The 18,352-nt window shown below is 36.6% G+C and overlaps 1 long non-coding RNA gene across 1 annotated transcript in view; it reads right to left on the bottom strand.

Moving 5' to 3' along the window:
- Positions 1-275: 275 nt before the first annotated feature.
- LOC106005817 overlaps positions 276-18,352 on the bottom strand; it is a 35,430-nt gene continuing 17,353 nt past the window's right edge. Inside the window, exon 3 of the long non-coding RNA XR_001179461.2 lies at positions 276-1,348. This is a non-coding gene — a long non-coding RNA (uncharacterized LOC106005817). The remainder of the gene's footprint in view (positions 1,349-18,352) is intronic.

Raw genomic sequence — 18,352 nt, 5'->3', positions numbered from 1 at the left:
GCAATGGAATAGTCCCACCACCACTTTTATTCTCTTTTTTATTTTCTGTGCTCTATTTTGTTCCTTTGTTTTATTTTTGGCTCAATTTTAAACTATCCTATACTTTTTTTTTTTTTTATCTTGGCCTATCTTTTGTAATTTAACTTCTATCACTGTAGTCTATGATATATGATAGGTGCAAAATACCATAATGAAACCATCTTTATTTTGCCTGAAACTCTCGCCTTAGAGTCTCTCACAGACCATGAAATAAAAAGCAAATGAATTCCTGAATGATGGAGTTAGAGGGTACTTTAGAGATCTTCTATCTTAGTCTCCTTGTTTAAAGATGAGAAATTGATACCTAGAGAGGCCAAGTGAGCTGCTCAGATAACAAAGCGACAAACTTGCCAGAGTGATAGACTTGCCTTATCCCCAGTCTGGTGCTTCCTCCCTCTGTTAAAGCTTCCTTTGTGATTAAATCAACTGAACCATACAAACAGCAGTCAGCATTTTGGTGGTTCAACTATTTGTGTCTTTTTCCTTGATCATTCATTCATTCATTCATTGAGTACCTTGTATGCACAAGGCCTGTTGAGAACACAGACATAAACAAAGAAAACAGAACCCTGCCTTCAGAGGATTAGTATTCTAGTGGAGTGAGACAGATGATATACACCATAAATGTGTGAAACCTATAACATGCAAAATAATGATAAGTGTTAGGAAGAAAAATTAGACAGGAAAAAGAACTTGGAAATAAATTTATAGTTTTGTGTTGAAGGGTAAAAGATAGTAAAACCTTAAGCAGTGTAAAAAAGATGAGTACTGGGTATTATATGCAACTGAAAAGTTATTGAACACTATATCTGAAACTAATGACATACTACTATATATTGGCTAGTTGAGTAAGTTAAAAAAGAAAAGATGAGATTAGACCTAAGGCAGTAGAGAGCCATGCAATCCACTTCCTGCATGGCTGTGGAAAATCTTGACTTTGTCCATAGGGAAGAAAGCCAAGATTTTCTATATAGCTCTCCTTCATCTCCTATAAGGCATCAACTCAACCAGATAAATATCCTAAAGTCAGAGTTTTCTTTTACCCAGAATATTTGCAGCCATCAGAAGGGTTTCTTTTATGTTGCACATCTAGATGTAAGAGACTTTAGCAACTATAGCTCTGACCAGGAAGAATGTAAATGGTCTAGGCTGGTACTTGAGAGCTGGGCTGGAAAAGCTGGATTTGTGTCTGTTGGGTTAGGGCCTGTTTTCCTACTTATTCTCTGCCCGTCAGTTAGGCTTAATCCATGGAACTCAGAAGAAGCCCAGTTTGAGATCTGTAACACTTGGAAACACTTTATCCTGAGACCTGGAAAGAAAGAGGAGGAAAGTCATTTGTTTGCTTGAAAAAAAAAGCAGTTTTCTGACTATGACCAGACCCTTGAACATCTTTTGAAATAAAATAATTCTCGGGTAAGCTCAGGAAGTTTAACCACTAACTAACTTTTACTGTAGATAGAAGAGAGCTAGTTTTGTGCTTGTTAATTTTCTCATGTTTTGAAAGATGCTGAAAGAAAAAAAGATTCTTTGATTTAAAAAATTTCAAAAATTTCTCTGTATCTATCATAGAAAGAATAAATATGAGATTTTATAAATAAAAATACTATATATGGATGCATAAACTGCATCTTCAGATACAGTTAAAAAATCCTTTTAGATGCTTTTAGACTTTCTATGTTCAACTTAGTTATAAAATTTTTGTTATTTCAGAGGAAAAGTTACCTTTATTAAATTCCCAATGCCATATCCATTCATTCATTCATTCATTCATTCACTCATTTGGTATATGTTGTATGCCAGACATTGTACTAGGTGCAGTCTATAAAATCAGTAATGGAACTACCTTTTCTATAGTTTATGTATCCCCTTATTTCTTAAGGATCAAAATCAGCTGTAATTAGATCTTTGTTGGACAAATGCCTTTCCAAATTCTTTTGTGTATTGAAACATTATAAAATATAATGAAATATGAACAGTGTACAGTACTATCAAGTTCTGGGGGGATGGTCAAGTTTATTAACTTATATGTTAACTTAAAATGTAAAGAATTGCTATATAATATAAGTGTACCTTATTTAAGACATAGGCTACTAAATAAGTCAGTTAGGAGGACAGCGATATTATCAAGTAGTAAAATAAATTTCAAAAATTTGAATTTTCTAAATAGGTTCTTCCTCATAGTATTACAGTACCAGAAGAGATGTCTAACCTGTTTTCAGCCAGGGCATGGATATTTAGGATCTTAAAAAAAAAAAAAATTTAATAGCAAGAGGACTTCTACTTATGGAAAGATGGAGTATATATACTTTTCCATTTTCCTTCTGCTAAATAAACGAGAACTCCAGACATAAAACAAACGTAAGAAGACTCTGAAAGGTGGAGAAGAACACAGGGTTAGCTATGGATTTTGGGACCCAAGGAACAACACAACAATGAGTTTGATGAATTTTTACCCCTCGTATGCCCAGATTTATTGTTGAAGAAGCCAGCAATCTAGAAACATCAACAGGTACAGATAAAAATAGGCCCTCCCCCCAAAAAAATTCTGCTCTCTCTTGCCAAAAGGCAAAGAAAAGGACAACAGTCTTTAAAATGATTGCTCTGTTCTACTCTTGGATGTATCAGACAACAGTAGCTTTCTCTACTTCCTATTTCACCTAAAGCTCAAGGAGAAGGGGAGCCAAGAAACACTTGTGGGAGTCACAGTCCAGGTACAAGGACCCACTAAAAGACAGATTTAATCATAAGATTATAAAAGACTTCATCTTCCCCATACCTTAACACCATACCAACAGGGCTCAAGGATAACAGTGGCTTACTGCAAGATGCAAAATATGTGGAGATATAACTGACAAAACTGAAAGGAGAAACCAACAAATCTATGGTTATAGTTGGAAACTTCACCACCACTCTCTCAGTAAGTGCTAGAACAACTAGAGAGAAAATTAGCAAGTATATAAAAGAACTCAACAACACCATCAGCCAATGGAATCTAATTGATATTTGTAGGACATTCCACCCAACAAAAGCAGAATAACCATTCTTTTCAAGTGTCCACAGAACCTACATCAAGATAGATCATACCATGGACCATAAAAGGAACCTCAACAAACTTTAAAGAATTAAAATTATACGGTATTTTCTCTGACCACAATGGAGTAAAACTAGAAATAAATAACATGCAGAAAATGGGAAAAATCTCCCTGAACACTTGGAAATTAAACACTTCTAAATCTATGAGTCAAAGAGTGAAATTAAAAAAAAAAATACATTGAACTAATTGAAAATGAAAGCACGATATATCAAACATTGTGGATAGCTGCTAAAGCAGTGCTGAGAGGCAAACTTATTGTACTAAATGCACATATTACAAGGGAAGAAAGGTTTAAAATCTGTATTTTAGAATCTCTCCTCAAAAATTTAGGAGGAGGAAAAGCAAAATAAACTCAAAGCAAACAGAAGAAAGGAAATAATGAAGCAAAAAGCCAATGAAATTGAAAGCAGAAAACTGAATTAGGAAATACACAAAGTAGCTATTATTTGCAAACATAAATTGATAAAAATTAACAAGAAAAAAAGATGCAAATGATTGGTACCAAGAATGAAAATGTGGATGTCAATGAAGACCCTGTATATTAGTTTGCTAGGGATTCTTTAATGAAGTGCTGTAGACTGAGCAGCTTGAGCAACAGAGATTTGTCTCAGAGTGCTGGTGGCTGTTAAGTCCCAAACCAAGGTGTTTCCCTGTTTGGTTCCTTCTGAAGGCTTTGAATGAAAGATCTGTTTTAGGCTTTTCTCGTTTGTAGGTGGCTGTCTTCCCTCTATGCATATATCTGTGTCCCAAACTCCTTTTTATAAGGATACCAGTCACATTGGATTAAGGTTAACCTAAGGACTTCACTTTATTACCTCTTTAAAGACCTTGTCTCCGAATAAAGTCACATTCTGAGGTGCTAAGGGTTAGGACTTCAACATATCAATTCTGTGGGGGCATTGCAACCCATAATACCTTGAAAGCAACAAAAGGACAACAAGGAAATGCTTAAAAAGACTCTATACATATGAAATTGACAATTTAGACAAAATAGGCCACTCTGAAAAACAGTCTACTGTAGCTCACCCAATATTAAATCCATAGGCAAAAAAATGAACCTAGCTGAATGTCTAAAGCTGTTAAGAAAATTAAATCTATTATTTAAAAAAAAACCTACAAGAAAGAAAGATAGAAAAAGAAGGAAGGAAGGAAGTTTGCCTGCCCAGGTCCAGTGGTTAAGTGGGGAATTATACCAGACATTAATTTCTCATCATCTCTTCCAGAAAACATAAGAGGAGGAACATTATTCAATTCATTTTGTGAACTTGCATTATATTGTTACCAAAACTTGACCAAAATAATTCAAAAAAGAAAATTTCAGACCAATATTTGTCATTAATATAGATATAAAAACCATATAAAATATTAACAAATAGAAATCAGCAATATAAAAATAACTATATTCCATGGACAATTAGGACTTATTCCAGAGGTATAAAACTAGTTCAATATAATCCACATTAGCAGATTAAAGAAGAAAAATTACCTGGGAAGAAAAACAAGAATTAATGCAGAAAAACGATTTCAAAAAATTTGACACCTATTCTTGATAACAAAAAAAAAAAAAAAACCAACCTCTCAGGAAAATAAGAATAGAAGAAAATTTCCACAATTTTCCCAACTCCATTAAAAGTACCTACAAAAAAAATACATTGCTAAAATTTTGCTTAATAGTGAAAAATTGAACATTTTTCTCCTAAGGGTAGGAATAAAGCAAGGATGCGAATTCACAGACACACAGATCAATGGATAAGAACTGAGAATCCAGAAATAGGACTCACACAAATATGGCCCACTGACTTTGGCAAGATGAAAAAGCAATTCAACACAGGAATGATAGCGCTTTCAAGAAATGATACTAGGCAAGCAGACATCCATAGGCAACAAAAATGAACCTAGTTTGAAGACCCACCTTATTAAAAAGTTAACTCAAAATGGATTTCAAACTTACATATAAACTATAACTAAATTTTTAAGGGAAAAAATGGGAATTAATCTTTGGCAACAAAATCTAGGCAAAAAATTCTTAGATTTGACACCAAAAGTACAATCTATGAAGGAAAATACAGGAGAGTGATATAAGCAAGAAGACTGTGTAGGAACTTATAGTACATGTCTCCTCCAAGAAATACCAATCTGAATAATATCCATACACAAAAATGCCTTCAAAACAGGTGGGAATTATAGTACCTGAGAGGAGCAAAGAAATAAAAGACGATGCAATACCCCATTACCTCTCTGAGTTCAGGCAGCTCAGCATGGAGAAAAACAACCTTCCTTGGGGGAAAGAGAGTAAAGTGAGAATCTGACTTCATTATAGACCCTACTACAGGCCCACACAAGTGCCAGACCAACTTCCATGAACACAAGACCCTGTCCCTCACCAAGCCAGTATCCATGGACCTATCCTCTAGATCAGTTCCAGGCTGCCCAAGATCCTACAGTTCCAGGCTCTAGGAAGGATCTTATAGACTAAGGTTTCTGGTCTAATACTGAGCTAGCTTCAGGTGGTATCAGCCTCCAGGTTGGCTCCCACAGACTCAGGCAGCCCTCCCAAAGCCTGAGGCTCCAGGCTTACTCTTGTGAACTGAAGCTCCAAGCCTACCCCAGATTGAGTCAGCCCCCATGGATACCAGGCCCAAGCACATGGACCCAGGTCCCAGGCCTACCACCACATATGCAAGTGCCAGGCCCACCCCTGTGAAATTGGGCTGCAGACCTACCCCCTTGGATCCAGGCACCAGACCTTCCCACCTGAGTGTTTATAGGTTGTTCAATTTGTTGATTATAATTGTTCATATTCATCTCTTATGATCTTTGGTATTTCTATGGCATCAGTTATAATGTTTCCTCTTTCATTTCTGATTTTATTTATTTGAGTTCCCTCTCTTTTTTTCTTGATAGGTCTAGCTAAATTTTTGTTTTGTGTACCTTTGCAAAAACCAACTCTTAGTTTTTTTAGTCTTTTTAACTCTATTTATTTCCACTTTGATAATTTCTATTTTTTCTTTCTACTAACATTGGACTTAGTTTGTTCTTTTTCTAGTTCCCTGAGGAACAGAGAGAAGTTCTATACTTTTTACTGGTGAATTCTACCAAACATTTAAAGAATTAACACCAGTGCTTCTCAAATTCTGCAAAAAATTTCAGGAAAATCGAACACCCCCAAACTCGTTTTATAAAGCCAGCGTTACCTTCATATCAAAACCAAAAGAGAATAACACAAGAAAATAATAATAACAAAAGAAAATAACACAAAATACAGGCCAATATCTCTGATTAATATAAATGCAAAAATTCTCAAACAAAATATTAGCAAACCAAATCCAATAGCACGTTAGAAGGATCATACATTATAATCAAATGGGATTTTTCTTTGGAATGCAAGGATAATTCAACATGTACAGATCAATAAATGTCATACACTACAGTAAGAGAATGAAAGATAAAAATTATATGATCATTTCAATAGATGGCAAAAAAGCATTTGACAAAATTCAGCATCCTTTTGATTACAAAAATTCTAAACAAACTGGGTATAGAAGGGATGTTCATTAACATAATAAAGGCCACATATGACAAGCCCACAGCTAACATCATACTGAAGAGTGAAAGCTTTCCCTATGAGGTCAGGAATCAGATGAGGGTGCCCACTCTCACTCTTCCTATTCAGCATAGTGCTAAAAGTCCTAAGCAAAGCAATTAAGCAAGAAAAAGAAATAACATGCCTCCAAATTAAGAAGGAAGAAGTTTTCAGATGATAATCTTATATATAAAGAATCCTAAGGATACCATCAGAAGTCTGTTAGAACCAATAAATTCAGAAATGTTGCAGGATACAAAATCAACATACAAAAATCAGTTGCATTTTCATATATTAACAACAAACTCTCTGAAAGAGAAATAAACAAAATAACCTATTTATAATAGCCTTAAAACAATGAAATACTTAGGAATAAATTTTACCAAGGAGGTGAAATACCTATATGCTGAAAATTAGAAGGTATTGATGACAGAAATTAAAGATGATACAACTATATGGAAATGTATCCCATTTTCATGGATTAGGAGAATTACTATTATTAAAATGTTTATACTTCCCAAAGTGATCTGTGGCATCAATGCAATCACTATCAAAATCCAAATGGTACTTTTTAAAAAAAATTAATTTTTTTCAGTGTTCCAAAATTCATTGTTTATGCACCACGCCCAGTGCTCCATGCAATACATGCCCTCTGTAATACCTACCACCAGGCTTACCCCCCCAACCCCCCTCCAAAACCTCAGTTTGTTTCTCAGAGTCCACAGTGTCTCATGGTTTGTCCCTCCTCTAATTTCCCCCAACTCACTTCTCTTTTCCATATCCCAATGTCTTCCATGTTATTCTTTATGCTCCACAAGTAAGTGAAACCATATGATAATTGACTCTCTCTGATTGACTTATTTCACTGAGCATAATCTCCTCCAGTCCTGTCCATTTGATACAAAAGTTGGGTATTCATCCTTTCTGATGGAGGCATAATACTTCATTGCATATACAGACCTTATCTTCTTTATCCATTTCCGTTGAAGGGTATTTTGTTCTTTCCACAGTTTGGTGACTGGCCATTGCTACTATGAACATTGGGGTACAGGTGGCCCTTCCTTTCACTACATCTGTATCTTCGGGGTAAATACCCTGTAATGCAATTGCAGGGTCGTAGGGTAGATTTTTTTTTTTTTTAATTTCTTAAGGAATCTCCACACTGTTTTCCAAAGTGGCTGCACCAACTTGCATTCCCACCAACAGTGTAAGAGGGTTCCCTTTTCTCCACATCCTCTCCACCACTTGTTGTTTTCTGTCTTGTTAATTTTCTAACATGGATTGGAAGAATAAACATTGTTAAAATGTCTATAGTGCCTAGAACCATCTATACTTTCAAAGCCATCCTGATCAAAATTCCACCGGCATTTTTCAAAGAGGTGAAACAAACAATCCTGAAATTTGTATGGAACCAGAAGAGATCCTGAATTGCTAAAGAAATGTTGAAAAAGAAAAACAAAATTGGGGGCATCACATTGCCTGATTTCAAGCTTTACTACAAAGCTGTAATCACCAAGACAGCACAGTACTGGTACAAAAACAGACACACAGACCAGTGGAAGAGAGTAGAGAGCCCAGATATGGACCCTCAACTCTATGGTCAAATAATCTTTGACAAAGCAGGAAAAAATATACAGTAGAAAAAAGACAGTCTCTTCAATAAATGGTGCTGGGGAAATTGGACAGCTATGTGTAGAAGAATGAAACTCGACCATTCTCTTACACCATACACAAAGATAAACTCAAAATGGATAAAAGGGCTCAACGTGAGGCAGGAATCTATAAAATCCTAGAGGAGAGAATAGGCAGTAACCTCTTTGACATTGGCCAGCAACTTCTTTCAAGATATATCTCCAGAGGCAAGGGAAACAAAAGCAAAAATGAACTGTTGGGACCTCAGGATCAAAAACTTCTGCACAGCAAAGGAAACAGTCAACAAAACAAAGAGGCAACCCATGGAATGGGAGAAGATATTCACAAATGAAACTACAGACAAAGGGCTGATATCCAAGATCTATAAAGAACTCCTCAAACTTAACACACACAAAACAGATAATGACATAAAAAAATGGGCAGAAATTTACGACTATGTGGATGGAACTAGAGGGTATTATGCTTAGCGAAATAAGTCAATCAGAGAAATACAACTATCATATGATCTCCCTGATATGAGGAACTTGAGAGGCAACGTGGGGGGTTTGGTGGGTAGGAAAAGAATAAATGAAACAAGATGGGATTGGGAGGGAGACAAACCATAAGAGACTCTGAATGTCACAAAACAAACTGAGGGTAGCTGCGGGGAGGCGGGTAGGGAGAGGGTGGTGGGGTTATGGATATTGGGGAGGGTATGTGCTATGGTGAGTGCTGTGAAGTGTGTAAACCTGGCGATTCACAGACTTGTACCCCTGGGGCTAATAATACATTATATGTTTATTTAAAAAAATAAAAAATAAATAACACTTCAACAAAGAAAAAAAAATGGGCAGAAGACATGAACAGACACTTCTCCAAAGAAGACAAACAAATGGCTAACACACACATGAAAAAATGTTCATCGTCATTAGCCATCAGGGAGATTCAAATCAAAACCACATTGAGATACCACTCTACATGAGTTAGAATGGCCAAAATTAACAAGCCAATGGCACTTTTTAAATATATAGAACAAACAGTCCTAAAATGCATAAAGAACCACAAAAGACCCCAAATAGCCAAAACAACACTGGGAAATAAGACCTAAGCTGGAGGCATCATATTTAGACTGATATCAACCCTTATTATAATGCTCTAGTAACAAAAACAATGATATTGGCAGAAAATCAGACACATAGATCCATGGAACAGAATTGAGAACCCAAGTGCATACGGAACCACAAAAGACCCCAAATAGCCAAAACAACACTGAGAAAGAAGACCTAAGCTGGAAGTATCATATTTAGACTGATATCAACCCTTATTATAATGCTATAGTAACAAAAACAATATGATACAGGCAGAAAATCAGACACATAGATCCATGAGAATTGAGAGCCGGGAAATAAATCCACACATAAGCAATCAACTAATATTTGACAAAGGACACAAGAATATTCAGTGGGGCAAAGGACAGTCTGTTTAATAAATGGTCCTGGGAGAAGAACTAAGTAATCACATGCAAAAGAATGAAATTGGACCCCTATTATGCCTCACACATAAATTAAGTCAAAATAGATTTAAATGTAAGACTCTAAACCATAAATCTCCTAGGAGAATACATGAGGTAAAAGCTCCTTGACATTGAACTTGGCAGCAATTTTCTAGTTTTATCACCAAAAACACAAGCAACAAAAGCAGAAATTAATAACTGAGACCACAACAAACTAAAACGTTTCTGCACAGCAAAGGAACAATCAACAAAACTAAAAGGCAATGGACAGAACGGGAGAAAACATTTATAAACCATATATCTGATAAAAAGTTAATATCATACATTTATAAGGAATTTATGTAATTCAATAACAAAAACAAATAATTTGATTAAAAAGATGTGCAGAGGACCTGAATAGACATTTTGCCAAAGAAGACATACAAATGGCCAACAGGTACATGAAAAGTTGTGCAGCTAATCATCAGGGAAATGCAAATCAAAACCACAATGAGATATCAGATCAGACCTGTTAGGATGGAAATAGCAAAAGACAAGAGATAACAAGTGTTATGGGGAAGAGAACATTTGTGAACTTTTGGTGGGAATGTACATTGATGTGGCTGGCCACTAGGGTCAACAGGATGGACACTCTTCAAAAAATTAAAAATAGAACTGACATATGATTCAGCAATTCAACTTTTTGGTATATATCCAAAGGAAATGAAATCAGTATCTCAATGAAATATCTGCACCCCATGTTCATTTCAGCATTATTCATGATAGTCAAGACATGAAAACAACCTAAGTTTCCAATGATACACACACACACACACACACACACACACACACACACACTGGCATATTATTCAGCTATAAGAAAGAAATTCTGCTTTTTCACAATAACATGGTTGGAGGACTGAGTGAAATAAGTCAATAGAGAAAGACAAATACTGTATGATATTACTTAAATATGAAATCCAAAAAGGCCATACTCATAGAAATATAGAATATAGTGGTGGTTGTCTGGCCTCTGCGGTAGGAAAAATGAAGAAATGTTGATCAAAGTGTACAAACGTAGAGTTATAAGATGACTAATTTTGGGGTATATAATGTACAGTATGGTGACTATAGTTAATGATACTGTATTATATATTTGAAAGTTGCCAAGTGAGTAGACCTTAAATATTTTCACCTTAGGAAAAGCAATGGTAATTATGTGAGGTTTTGGAAGTGTTAAACCACTTAACTTTGGAACTCACTCACAATATAAATGTGTTTCAAATCATCCTGTTGTATACCTTAAACTTAACACAATAGTATATGTCAATTATATTTCATAAAGCTAAGAGGAAGGAAGATACTGAATCTTAAAAAAAAAAATGCGTATTGCCAGGAAAAAATTGTTTATAGCACTCCCTCATTTCCTTGGGTGGAAAAATGGATAAAGTTGAGCAACTTTACCTTAAACATGTTCAAGAAACCTGATATTGTATCTGTGTCATCAGCTCCAGAGAACAGAAAGATGAAACTCTCACATAGAAAATTCTGATAGCAGGGGCGCCTGGGTGGCTCAGTGGGTTAAGCTGCTGCCTTCGGCTCAGGTCATGATCTCAGGGTCCTGGGATCGAGTCCTGCATCGGGCTCTCTGCTCAGCAGGGAGCCTGCTTCCCTCTCTCTCTCTCTGCCTGTCTCTCCATCTACTTGTGATTTCTCTCTGTCAAATAAATAAATAAAATCTTTAAAAAAAAAAAAAAGAAAATTCTGATAGCAGAACAAACACTTAAAAGGGAAAAGTTGGTAAATTAGACGTCATCAACATTAACAACTTTGTTCTGTGGGAGACCCTGATAATGAGATGAAAAAATAAGCTATGGAGTGTGAGAAAATATTTACAAAACATATGTCCAACAAAGGATTACTATATTGAATATATAAAGAATTCTTTTATTTTTTTTTTTTTGAGAGGGAGAGAGAGAGAAGAGAGAACATGGGTGGGAAACATGGCAGTGGGAAAGGAGAGAGAGAATCTTAAGTAGACTCTGCACTGAGCACAGACCCAACATAGGGCTTGATCTCATGACCCTTAGACCATGTCCTGAGTCAAAATCAATAGTCAGATGCTCAACCAACTGAGCCACACAGGATGCTCCTATAGAGAATTCTGAAAGAGAAAAAAAAACAAAAAACAAAAAACAAAAAAAACACCAGCATTACAAACAAAGGACTTAACTAGAAAATAGACAAAGACATTTCCTCAAGACATGAGACATTTCCCTCAAAGAGGATACCCAGATGTCAGATATGCACATGAATCATTAAGGAAATTAAAATCATACTGAGCTATCTATAAACATTTAACAGAATGGCTAAAAGAAACAAAAAAGTAGTGGAAACCCCAAATGCTGGCAAAAATGCAGAGAAGCAGGAACACTCAAAAACTGTTGGAGAGAATGTATAATATTGCAGTCACTCTAGAAACATTTTTGCAAGTGACTTTTAAAAGCTAAACATACAACTATGGTTCTACCCAGTAATTGCCCTCCTGAGCATTTATTCTAGAGAGATAAAAGCTTAGATTCATACAAAAACCTGTACGTGAGTGATTAAAACACCTTCATTCATACTAACCAAAAGCCGCAAGCCACCAAGATGTCCATCACCAGGTGAATGGTTAAACAAACTATAGTATATCCATATCATGGCATATTTCTAAAAATAACAAGGAGCATGCTATTGGTAAAAACAATAATGTGGGTTAATCTCGAGAGACTCATGTTGAATAAAAAAAGTCAATCCTAGAAGATTATATACAACATGATCTATATGTACCATTATTGAAATTACGTAACTACAGAAATGCAGAGAGCATGTTAAGGTGGGTTGGGAGTGGGAGGGAGGCGGGTGCAGCTACAAAAGGTGTGTGGCAACCTGATGATCCTTGTGGTAGAGAAATGTTCTGTATCTTGCCTATATCAGTGTATATCAGTGTCAATGTCTAGGCTGTGATAGTGTACTACATGTGGTTTTACAAATTGTTACCATTAAGGAAAAATTGGGTAAAAGACAGCCAGGGTTTCTTTGTATTATTTCTCACAACTGCATCTGAATCTACTATTATCTAAAAATGAAATTTTAACTTAAAAACATTTTACTAACTCATGCTCAGAATGCAGTCACCTCTACTTGCATGAACCATTTAGATTTTCAATGTAGTAAGGGGAAATTCTGTGGAAGACTGAATGGGTTTTAAATTCTGTAATTGCCTTCCTTAAGAAGAAATTGGTAAATTCACCGAAGAGACACACTAATGACTGCAGGGATTTATTCATATCATTGATTGGCTTATTAGTAAGCCACAGAAATAACAGAAAATCAAAATGAACAGGGTCTCAATTTGTTTTTTTTTTTTTTTTTTTTTTTTTTTTTTTTTTTTTTTTTGGCAATTAGAAAAGTTAGGCACTTCTCTGTTTATACATACCCATTATATACATAAATCCAAATGTACATTTATAAATATGTAGAGATGTGCTGCCATTTTTTATTAATTGTGAATATCCCAAATAATAATGTTAAAATAGCTAACATTATATTTGTTTTCTTTTTATTCCAGAGTTGTAGTGTTCCTTAATCAAATCAAATAGAAATTACAATTTATCCTGTGGTTGTGGCTATTATAGGGAATGATCTATTTCTCCATGTGAGGATTGTCAGTTAAAATACATGTCTTTTTATAAAACTCAAGTTGAATGTATTTAACTAAATTTGTCGTTCCTTTACTCATTTCTCCACTAGAGATAGAGTTATTGAGTACCTACCATGTGCCAGGCACAGCTCTAGATAAGAAATTATAGAAGGTAAGCAAACAGAGGCCATGCTTTTCTGGCAGACCACATGCCCTTTAATAAGGACTATGCAGTAATTCTCTGTTTGAGTACAGCCCAAGAAAAAGTTGTTTTCCTGAATTATGCTGGCTGGCTGGCTGGCTGGTTCGTTGGTTGGTTGGTTGATTGGTTTGTTTTGTTTTGGTTTGGTTTGGTTTGGTTTGGTTTGATTAGAAGAAAGCAAACCAAAAAAAGGACATTTGCAGTGCTATGAGGACTGTATAGCAGTGATAGCTTTTTGAGAATCTCAACGCACGCATTTAGAAGCATCTTCTTCTGTCCCCTTCTAGTGGATTCTCCACTGCCATGTCTCCCTTTATACTGTTTCAGGATATATACTGCCTCCAGCCCATCCAAAAGAAGGGAATGTGTGGGGAGAGTTCTTCACTTTTGTGGCCTTTGTCTGCTCACAGACATGCCTCCCTTGTTATTCTGCAAGTTCCTGTACACACATCAGTCTGGGATTGGAAGCAAAGCAATGATGTAAGAACTCTTACACTACAGTGTCTCCTTGTTTCTTAAGAAAATAACTCACGACCCTCTCCTCTTTCTTCATAGTTCTAAATCTAAATTATATTTAAATTTTAGGTTCATTTTTGTTCTGCTGGTAACTATGGTGGAAGATTGCTCAAGATACCACAGACTTGGGATGCCTGGGTGGCTCAGTGGGTTAAAGCCTCTACCTTTGGCTCGGGTCATGATCCCAGGGTCCTGGGATCGAATCCCGCATTGGGCTCTCTGCTCACCAGGGAGCCTGTTTCCCTTCCTCTCTCTCTCTGTCTGCCTACTTATGATCTCTGTCAAATAAATAAATAAAAATCTTAAAAAAAAAAAAAAGATACCACAGACTTCATTTCTAGTTATGGATATCCTAGGGGAAATCTGAGTTCAGTAGAACCACTGTGGGAGCCTAAACATGACAGAAAAAAAGTGGAGAAAAAAAGCCAAATGGGGCCCCATTGCATTAACTATGATTTTATACACTTGCATTATAGATGGGAATGTTAGGCTAACCGTCTCTTTTTAGGAACATTTTACTTTCAATTTTTACTAAACATAAATCCCAAGGATGCAGTATTCATTAAGACTGCTTAAGTGATTTTTGCGACTAGAATTGGATAAGATGTCTGATTATGAATAAGAATTTGCTGCAGAGTGTTGTAAAAAGGGTAATGAGTTGCAGGTGGGTCACTGAAATCCACTGACAGGGCTCAGTAAAGAACGGTTGATAGATACATCTGTGTGTGACAAAGAATTTGAAGCTCTTTCCTAGACGCGTGGTACAGTTTCAACAAAATGTTTCCCTTCGTTTGTAATAAAAGTACAATAGTTGTGCTAAGCGGCCAGTATCTACCTCACAGCATAGAGTTGAGAGCCGAGGGTAGACACTGCTCCATGTACATCTGTTAGGGCTATACATGATTCACGGGAGCACAGCTCATACATATTCATCCTTCAGCCAGGATCCCCTTTGACTGCACAAAGGCACTAAACAAATCCTCTCCTCATAGAAGGTGGAGGGGCAGGGAGGAGCAGCCCCTCCTCCCTGGATTTTCCCCTCCAGCCAGGCATCCCTCAATAGGATCCTTCCTTAACCCCAGTACTAATTCTCTAGGTCTTTATCTGAACTACTTTTAAATTAAATTTAAGCAACTATTTGCTCCATTAATCCGTGCAGCCCGTTAGCACACTGTGTGCATTTACTGTACAATATTTCAAATGAAGTGAAACTTCAAAGCCGTTTGATAGGTATGGGAAAAGGGGGGCCTGATATAGCCAGAAGGAAGTAATAATCTCCCAAGGATTTCAGCAGGAGAGCTAAACTTAGCGGCAGACTTCACTTTCCATTTAACTTTAAATGTATAGCTACTTGGAGCAACTTGAGACCCCGCCTTGTGTCGCAGATAAAGCCTTAGGAATGAGGAGAATGGATATATTCTGGTCAGAATGAATATTTCCCTTCACCTCAAATATTCCTTTCTTGTCCAAGTAACCAAGGAAACAGGGTTCTAGTGTTTTGCTTGCGAATGTATGTTCTTTACCTTGAAGTGGGAGTCCACTCTGTGAGGAAGTGTTAGTGTTACAGAGAGATCCAGAGGGCAGAAAGGGTTAGGGGCAAAGGACAACATGCCATTCCTGGATCTGGCTTCGGGATATCACCAAAGGGTCAGAAGAAATAAGACCATTTTGCTCTGTCCCCTTGTGGGAACTGGGATGCACAAAAGATGGGTGCATTTCTTTCCTTTGACTTCCACTCCCAGTTAAGTAATGGACTGGACAGACCGAGATCTTTCCAGGCAAGTTGGAAGTAGATCAGCATGGACCAAAATTTTGCAGGCTACTTCTGCTTCCAAGTCACATAGAGCGCGCGCGCACACCCACACCCACACCCACCCACCCACACCCACACCCTCCACACACACACACACACACACACACACACACACACACAATTCAATCATATAGTCCATTCTTCCCCATTTGCAACTCCTTATCTGGCTGCAAGTGTTTCTCAAAATGTGAAAACCCACGGTCCCTACAGTATGGTATAGAAGATCCATGCTTTAAATATCCAAATATGTGTGAAAGGGGGAAAACGCTTTATTCTGAACTTCCTATCTGCAGTTGGTTAGTCTCTTACCTAGAAATTAGAATCTTTTTACTCTAATCAATAACTTCACTTCCTTCCCATCTTTGGTATATTAATTCAATGAGACTTTGTCATACCAGGATCTCCCTGAGAAGAACTTAAAGTACTTTGGGGAAAAGACTGAAAGCATCTCAAAAACTATTCAACTCGAAAACGTAAAAAACTCTACTAGACAATGAATAGTGAAATGCTAAAGATGCTAAAAAAGTTTCATGTGTGTGTTGTGGGGGTTGGAATTCGGGGGTGTGACAAGGAAGATATAATCAGGGGGCACAGTTTCTCCCCTGTAAACTCTATAAAGATGCCCCTGTCTTAGACACCAAACCTGGGGTCATTTTCCATATGGCCTCCTTTCCCCCTGTGAGAGTCACTTGGTTGCATGTTCAGTTTTTAAATCTAAAAGCCCTATTTTTCCCCAGTCACAGTTGCACCAACAAGGACAATCACAGTCGAAATACTTAAGGGAAAAGCAAATACACTCTTACCAGTGAATGTCCACCAGTATGCTAAGTAAAAAGTTTCTCTTAGTTTCTCGTTCACTTGACCATACTCTAGATGTGGATGTGTGTTGTATTAGAATTGCTCAGGAAAACAGCTTTTCCATTTTCGGGTTTTTGTGTAGCTTTCTATTGCCTATGTTGTGATGGCACAGGTTTTCTTTTCATACAAAACATGAGTTAGAAGCGGGGGGGAGAGAATTATTTGATTGCCCTCAATCAGACTCTAGCTTTCTGTTGTCATTAAATCAGAGGCTTATTTGAAATCCGTTATTGACAGTAACCCATTCTTAGCCTGCTTATGTGACTCTCAAGTTCATGTGTAATTTCATGTTTTATTTGTTCTTCATGCACTGCTTCCGTGATGTGCTCATTGTTATGCACCATTTCTGGGGAGTCTCACCTTGGAGCGTGCTTAGAGAGCTGGCAGGAAACAGAACTCGGTCTGTGGATTAGTCATGTGGAAATGACAGTGTAAAAATCAAATTGAATTTATAAGCCCACTTCTTCATTCCTTGCTTAAGATAGTAACTGCAATTTGAAATGGCATCATTTTAACATGTTTTAGTTTCTCTATATCAGAGGTATATAATACTCAGAGTCAGCTAAATTATTAAACTCTTTTCTAATTTCCATCAAAATTCTCTCTGGACTAAAAAATGTGACAACCTCAGGGTGAATGTGAACTGAAATCTACTTGTAAAACTAGCTTGGAGGTGTGGGTGTTCTACTTCTCTGTTAGTGGTTGGTGGTTCTGTGGGAGCATATCTTAAAAATATATATGTATTTATTTGTGACTACATATGCATATGTACTTTCACACTGATCTATTTCCCCACACCTTGTCCTCTATGCCAATTAAATCTCTCTCAAGGAGTAATAGTCATGTCACACATTATTGTAAGTAAACAAATGTGTACGTTAAGATCATTTCTTACCCATTTGTCACCTCTAACCTTTGTGTAAAATGTCTTTTGCATTAGCATAAATATTAAGAAGATGCCATTTCTGCTATATATAGGGCTGCCTTCAGCTAATCAGTTTTTCATGCATTTAAATAGGAATATTAGAATGATGGTAATTAGTTTAGTTTTCCATGAATGATCCATCAAGACATTGCCTTGCACTGGATGGTACTGCTCAGAGTGAGCAGGACAGAGTCAAATTGTTAGCGGGGTTGGAATATCTTTAGTGTTTTGTTGGTGACATTAAAAAAAATCATCTGAAGACTATTATCTTTTCTAAGAGGAAATGCACAAGTTGTTTGAGAAAGACTAACGTGAATCATGTAGACTAAGTGAAATTGTAATGAATTGTAAAATAAGACCCGTTTATTACATGCAAGAGAGACAAGGCTTTCAGGCAGATGACAAAACCTCACATGCACAGATGAATATGGGAAAATTCATAAGTACTTTTAGAAGAAGTGCCTTTTAACAAAATGAGACTACTTTTTCTTTCTTTGCACAAACATACCTGTA

The sequence above is a fragment of the Mustela putorius genome, unplaced genomic scaffold, assembly GCF_011764305.1.
Source record: "Mustela putorius furo isolate JIRA1106 unplaced genomic scaffold, ASM1176430v1.1 tig00003863_pilon_pilon_pilon, whole genome shotgun sequence".
NCBI classification, from domain to species: Eukaryota; Metazoa; Chordata; class Mammalia; order Carnivora; family Mustelidae; genus Mustela; species Mustela putorius.
Note: the sequence above shows the minus strand (reverse complement) of the source record. Positions and strands in the feature narration are given on the sequence as shown.